This window comes from Triticum dicoccoides, chromosome 3B (genome assembly GCF_002162155.2).
Source record: "Triticum dicoccoides isolate Atlit2015 ecotype Zavitan chromosome 3B, WEW_v2.0, whole genome shotgun sequence".
Classification (NCBI taxonomy): Eukaryota; Viridiplantae; Streptophyta; class Magnoliopsida; order Poales; family Poaceae; genus Triticum; species Triticum dicoccoides.
Genome location: NC_041385.1, coordinates 606,517,277 through 606,524,601, shown reverse-complemented (window position 1 = coordinate 606,524,601; position 7,325 = coordinate 606,517,277). Strand labels below are relative to the sequence as shown.

The following is a 7,325-nucleotide window of genomic DNA, read 5'->3' as shown; positions in this document are numbered from 1 at the left end:
TTTATCCCAAGAGTATACAGTAGGCCACATCTTATAGGGGGACAAAATTCAGAAGAAAAATAAACATGAACTGCCTTTTTCAGTTTTTTACAGCACACACCAACAATTTGGCATGAACAGTCCAGAATGACTCTGAAAGATGATCCAAAATGACTGAATATGTTGCCAATACAACGGTGTCATTTAGAGCTCCTGAATGAATAAAAGGTCCAATGAAACTTATGTTTTTCTCAATATAATGGAAAGCAACAACACATAAGTTATATGTTTGAGGATGGGTAAACTATTTTTAGAAATGGACATGTATGTGAGCTTGTTAAATCAGCATATAGGTAATTAGGCATACATGCTTGTAGGCCGTATTCTTGGCAGATGAAGATTCCTTTTTATCAGAAGAAAAATGAAAAAAGCATCAACTATCCTACTTGTGTTCCTGATTGTTTGGTCTCGTTGAGTGAAACAAATCTCAGGGACATTTCTACATAGCACTGAATCTTGATAGATACAGACATGCACAGCAACAAACTTTAATTTGGTTCTTGTCTTCCTCTTGCCATCCTGCTGATCAACTACCTTTTGGTTCTTCCATGCTCTGTCAATGTATAAGATAATAATTTCAGTACAAGCATATCTAGCAGAATAAATGGTTCGAGTTTCAATCTGGATTTGCAAACAGGGAAGGGGGAACGAGGCGGGGGCGACCACCGCGCCCGGCACCATTGGCGGCAAGGCTCCCAGGGGAAAGTGGTGCGGGTGCGCCGTGCCATCAGGCGGTGGCAAGAATGGCATGACCAGTGGCTGGATTTTGGGTGCGTTGGAGGAGATAAGGAGTGAAACAGGGAAGCAGGGAAGGAGACGCCTGTTGCATTAAGATTCGGATGGACAGTTGGCGAGCGCTGGAGTGGGTCTCACGATCGGGTCCGTACGACTCGGTCATATAGGATTTTTTTTCGCATGGGACTGATATGGACAATGATGGAACATTTATGGTGATATGGTTTTCAGAAATCTTTTTCATTGTCATAGTGGATCTTAGGGGAAATGGACTTTCAATCAACTTCATAGTGGATCTTAGGGAAAAAATTCCTATGCCACTAATTAAAAATCCTATTATACAACACCGACAAGTGCGACCATGTTTTCATCAAAACAATATTACTAATTCTTTTGGTTGCAATGAAACACCGAAAACCTAGCTCGAGTACATTTGAACAATAACATTGTCGGCTATTTACATACCTGTAAAATTACATACTCATATATCAAGCTTTCAAAGTATTAGTATTTTTCAGGTCTGGACAGATTCAAGCGACTGAAAGAATATTATCCTTTTTAGTTAAAATTAAATAGCTTAATCTTCTATCAGATTTACATGGGCCTTAGGGTATAGAACAGACTTACAGTTGGATAGTAATTCGTGAAAACAGAGTAACCAGTGATAATCAAATCCATTACTGCATCAAGGTACTTTTTCACATGATCATGCCATAAAGGCATTCCAGATTTGTAGAAGAAAGGTAGGAAACTCCTACAATGCAGCAAGCAAAACACCCAGATTCAGAGCAGCTGGGAACGAATAAATTCGGAAATAGATAATTAGTAAACATTGAGATTGCACGTGTTCTATTGCTACCCGCCTTCTCTTGTTAAGTAACTCATTCAAAGACAGATAGTAGCTCACTGATTAGTAGGTGGCGGTGTTCTAGATGCTCGTCCCTTCTCACCTTGGGCTCTTTGAATAAGTGATTATGTATTACCAAATCCAATGATGGCTAGCTCCAAGAAGATCGTACCTGTACCACTGCAAGCAAGCAAGCCAGCTGTTAGATCTATTTGTCCATATAAGATAGGAGTAGGAATACATGCATATCCTGCTATATGTCATTCAAAATTTCATTTTTCGAATATGCTAGCCTGCTAATTGCATTGGGACAAATTTGTAGAAGAAGCTAACTAGGGCATCTCCAATGCAAGAGTGCTTGTTCGGCGCTTAGGCAATAAAAAATAATAATAACGGAATTAGCATCGATCTATCAGCCTGTGTCAGGACCCCGACTCAATGTCACATCGATCTAGCATGTAACACCTCATATCACTTTGCGGCCTCACGCACGGTATTCCCACGGGTGTCGCCTTACCTTTGCCCGGGACCGTTTGCGTCTTTTGGCACACGTATATGATAGTGTCGCTAGCATCCATATGATAAGGAGCCCGGGCTGACATGGCTAGTCGTAAACCCAAAGTGGCACAGACTTACAGGGACAGGCATCCATGACCCAGCATCGAACGTGTCGGTCATCAGCGAGCGAATCCAGACTGTAGCACTGGGCTAGCAGGACTCCGGTGAACCGGGCTGTAGCGGGCTAACAGGACTCCGGTATTCATCGCGTGACATTTCCCCGAAGGGACAGACACAGGAACGAAGAAGGACACATGCCGGCCAGCCTAAGTGTTCCGGAGCAGCAGCAAGCTACCATGGCTCAGTGGAAACACTAGGAGACATTTCCCGGTAAGAGAGGCTACTAAGGATAAACAACTAGATAGCCAGATCCCACACATACCAAGCATTTCAATAACATACACACAATATGCTCGATATGTGCAAATACAACATGGCATCACAACATGACTCTACGACACAAGTAATTTATTCAATAGGCTCCGAGGAGCGAGATATTACAAACATAGGTCTCATGACCCAACATTCAGAGTATACAAGTCAAAGCACAAGCGGAAGCTATCATGTCTGAGTACAGACAACTATAAATGAAAAAGGCTGAGAAGCCTGACTATCTACCAGATACTGCCGAGGGCACAAGATCGTAGCTGAGGTAACAAGCTAAATGTCGAAGTCCAAGCGGAACTACTAGTGAGTCTGAAGTCTCTCTGCAAAAACATAAAATAGGCAAACGTGAGTACAAATGTACCCAGCAAGACTTACATCAGAACTAACTACATATGCATCATTATCAACAAAGGGGTGGTGGGGTTTAACTGCAGCAAGCCAGCTTTGACTCGGTGGCTATCCTAAACTACGACTGCAAGCGACTCTTTTGAGGTGGCGCACACGAGTCCACATATTCACCATATCAATACACCACTATGGATCCGCTCCCGTCTCCCTACGAGAACGCCATCCATAGCACTCACGCTTATCTTGCGTATTTTAGAGTATCCACTTTCACTTGTCTATGAACTGATATAAGCAACCCAGAAGTCCTTTTCCACGGACACGGCTATTCGAATAGATCATATTAACCCTGCAGGGGTGTACTTCTTCACACACGCTCTCACCACTTACCGCCGTTTACACGACATGTACTCGGCAACCTTCAAGCGGAAGCCCAACGTGGGTGTCGGCCACGGCCTACCTAAACACTCAAGTCTCTAGTCCAGGTTTATCGCCTATTCGGGTTCCATCCATGAGGAGATCCGGCCGGAGTTTCGCTCACAGCCCCAAACGATGTGAACAGGGTTCCCGAGACACCAAACGGGCGCCCGGTACACCGTGCCACGTGCCTACCGCATCACAGCCCACCCCTACGGTCAGCACTGCGCACGGCCTCCAGCATACTACAAACACCAGAAACTACTTGCAACTCCTGGACAGAGGACAAGGGTGATCAAGAAGCCGAGAGGGTCCATTGGTTTCGGGCCCAATGCGTGGTAGTAGCTGAATCATGGATCACAAACACAGAACTCAGTTCCTGAGGACGGCTGCAATGAGACAACCCACCATGTACTCCTACATGGCCTCTCACCGCTACCTTTACCAAATCGTGTTCACACACTTAGCTCACACACAATAGGACATGTTCACACGCCTCTGATTCATCCCCGATGAATCAGACCTGACTCAACTCTAAGCAGTAGCAGGCATGACAAACAAGCATGAATGAGTAGGCACATCAGGGCTCAAACAACTCCTACTCATGCTAGTGGGTTTCATCTATTTACTGTGGCAATGACAGGTCATGCAGAGGATAAAGGGGTTCAGCTACCGCAGCAAGTAACAGATGAATCGTTGTTGTCCTAATGCAGTAAAAGAGAGCAGGAGCGAGAGAGTGGGATTGTATCGGAATGAACAAGGGGGTTTTGCTTGCCTGGCACTTCTGAAGATAGCATTGAGTCTTCATCAGTGTCAACGATCACATCATCGGTATCACGTCTATCGCGAGGGGACAATTACCGGCAACATAGAAGGGAACACAATCAATGCAATGCACCATATGATGCATGATCATGACATGGCAAAATGAATGTGTTTTGGGCTAATGCATCTAAAACCAGATTAAATGAAGTTGGTTTGAATCCAAGATTCAAATTCAAACTCCATATGTGGTTATTTAAATGTCATTCACTTCATTTGCCCTAAACAGTAGTGATAAGTTGTTCTAACATGCATGTAAATGGTACAGATGGATTCCTTGAATTTTTCTGATAATTTTTCATATATAAATTATTTAATTTGGAGTTACGGTTGAATTTCTATGAATTTTAGAAGTTTTAGCTATTTTCTGGAATTTCCTGAACAAAAATAAATCCAGAAAACATAATTGCGTCAGCATTGCGTCACTATGACGTCAGCAGGTCAACAGACGCTGTTGCTGGTCAAACCTGACCAGTGGGGTCCACTGGTCAGTGACTGGGGCTGCTTAGTGCCGCTGACGGGTGGGCCCAGTCAACGGCCACGTGAGCACGGTCAAAACTGACGCGTGGGGCCACTGCAATTAGACTAAACTAAACAGAAAGATATACTAATCCTAATTAGGCGCAGGGGCCCACATGGCAGTGGCTCATAGGGTGATTAGCCCCTAACTAAGTGGCCACATCGGCCCGCCGGAGTTTGGCCGGCGGTGACCACAGAGCACGGCGGAGCACGCCGGACTTGCGTTAGGGCATCGGATTCGCGCGCTGAGGGCACCGGGGCGTAGCCCGGGCTCTCCCGCATCTGATGGGGTAGGTGGGAGGCTGCGGGGACGCCGGGGCTCGCCGGAACGGAGCTTGCGGCGGCGCCGGAGTTCGGTGAGTGTGGGGTTGGCGCTGTGGTGCACGGGAGGGCGAGTTAGGATATGCGTTAGGCTCCTGGTGGCTTCCTGAGTGCGGTGACACGCTCCGAGACGAGCTCAAACGGCTGTAGTGACGGCGGTGACGAGGTCAGCGGCGGCCGGAGTTCGGCCGCGGCGGAGCTGTGGCCTAGAGCTTGCAAACGCGAGGGGAGAGAGAGGGGTTCTGCACGGAGGCTCACCGCGGAGCTGTAGGGAGGGTTAGTGGGCTCGGGGGCGGCCGGAGTGCAGCGAATCGACGGCGACGATCTCCGGTGGCCGAGGAGGGGAACGGCGACGTGGGCGGTGATGCAGGGCTTCCGGAGGGCCGTGGATCGGTGGGGAGGAAGAGAGGGTCGAGGCGGAGCTCGCAAGCACAGCGAGGGGTCGAGGGGGAGACGGTGGCCGCGGCGTTACGGTGGCGCGGCTGCGGCTGCGCTCGGCGAGTGAGAGAGAGCAGAGGGGAGGAGGGGGTGCAGAGAGAGAGAGAGGGGCAGTCAGGGGGGGTGTCGTGGCTTCACCAGGGAGTCGAGGGGGAAGCGGCAAGCAGGAGGTGGCCGGGACGCGTGCCGGCGCGCTGCGGCCACACACCCTCGTGCCCACTGGCACGAGGTTGAGGATGACTGGCACATGGGCCTGGTGGGCTGGCTTCTCTGCTGGGCCAGGTAAGTAACAGGTACCCCCTCCTTCTCTGTTTCTATTTTAATTGTTGTTTTCTATTTATTTCAATCTGTTTTGATTTAGTTCAAGCACTAAACCATTTTTGTTTCTTCCAATAATTTTTGCAGGGACTGAAAGTAATATTCTAGAGCCCCTCACAAAATATCAGAATTATTGAAGCATTAAAAATATATATATAACATATATTTGCTCCAACTCAAATACAATATGTGTTAATTCAAAAATCCAGAATGGCCTAGAAATATGTGCATCATTTTTTTGGCAGAGGTTTTCACCTTTACCAGAAATCATGAACATTTTCAGAGGGCATTTTGGGTTCATTGAAAAAGATTTTATTTTGACCCTAGTTGAATTGATTTAATGCTAGGGTTTGAGCATCCCCATTTCAATTTTAGGCAAAATTTGAACATGATGCAACACATGACTAGCTAGCTCAGAGCAAACCAGAAGCTAGGGATGTGACAACTCACCCCCACTAAACAAGAATCTTGACTCGAGATTCAAGTGTAGGGTAGGATGAAGGGGAAACGCAAACTAGTATAATCTTCACGATCCAGGGTGCACTTTATCAAAGCGTTGATTCGATCACCATCTTTGTCTCGAAGTCTTGCTCTGAGAACTCCAACTAACATGACAACGAGAGGAAAGGAAAGATCCTAAAAGAATGGTTCTTCTCGAAGGTCGACAACTCAGGATTAACTCACGGAATGAGACATAGCAACATCTCTCGAGCTGAGAGGCGAAGCACACATCCATAGGAATGGAGTGAAGCAAATGACGAAGGTTCACTAGGTAGACCAGAATTTCACGCTTAAGAAGGTGGTAATCGATTGTCAAAGTAGCGAGGAGTTGAGTTGCCATGATACCATAACGATACACCTTAGGGAAGGTGACTCGTAGAGATATCCCCTTAAGTGGCAAAAAGAATTACCTTTGATATAGAGATCATTGAAACTCTTTAAACCAGCCTAAGGCAATTCTCGAGCGATCATTTGGAGGGGGTCGGTAGAATGGCATACTCGGACTTGGATGAGGTGGATTACCTTGTTGAAGACAACGTAATGGATGAATTTGCTTACCACCGGAAATGGAAGAGACCCGTGGTAGAATGGCACATTGGCGGTGCAAGCTGGGAACAAAATGCAAATGTTGGGAATGATTCTGGTAACTGGGGAAGAACCCAACATTAGAGAGTGAATTCACTGTTTGAATAGGTCATAGCATTGCCGAGGAAACTGAGAGCAAACCCAGTTAGTGCCGATGATAACACCTAGCGCTTGTGCGTGCTCTCAAGAACTTGAGCATTTCCATATTCATCAAGGTTTTACCAACATCCGTGTCAAGGGTGCTGACAACACAACATACTACCATGATGAATAGCGATGGACGATGCAGATGCGAAGGAGGATAACACTTTCTCAGATTTCACCTTAGCGAGGCCAAGCAAATAAAATCTGGATGATCGACCGAGAGACATTTAGCACTCCGCTTCTAATGTTCTCCTTGATGTGCTAGCGTAATCCACCCATAGATATGGTTTGATATCTAGAACATCAAGTAAAAAGGTCGGACTTCGGAACACAGAAATCCATAGGGGCA

General features: G+C 46.5%; 1 long non-coding RNA gene across 6 annotated transcripts in view; it reads right to left on the bottom strand.

Moving 5' to 3' along the window:
• Window positions 1–308: 308 nt before the first annotated feature.
• The window catches only part of LOC119277399, a 22,662-nt gene continuing 15,645 nt past the window's right edge, over window positions 309–7,325 (bottom strand). For 5 of the 6 annotated variants that reach the window (XR_005137079.1, XR_005137078.1, XR_005137080.1 and 2 more), the window contains 3 exons: window positions 1,682–1,801; window positions 1,402–1,528; window positions 309–592 (listed from right to left, as the gene is read on the bottom strand). This is a non-coding gene — a long non-coding RNA (uncharacterized LOC119277399). The remainder of the gene's footprint in view (window positions 593–1,401; window positions 1,529–1,681; window positions 1,802–7,325) is intronic. The other variant, XR_005137082.1, reaches the window with a different exon arrangement.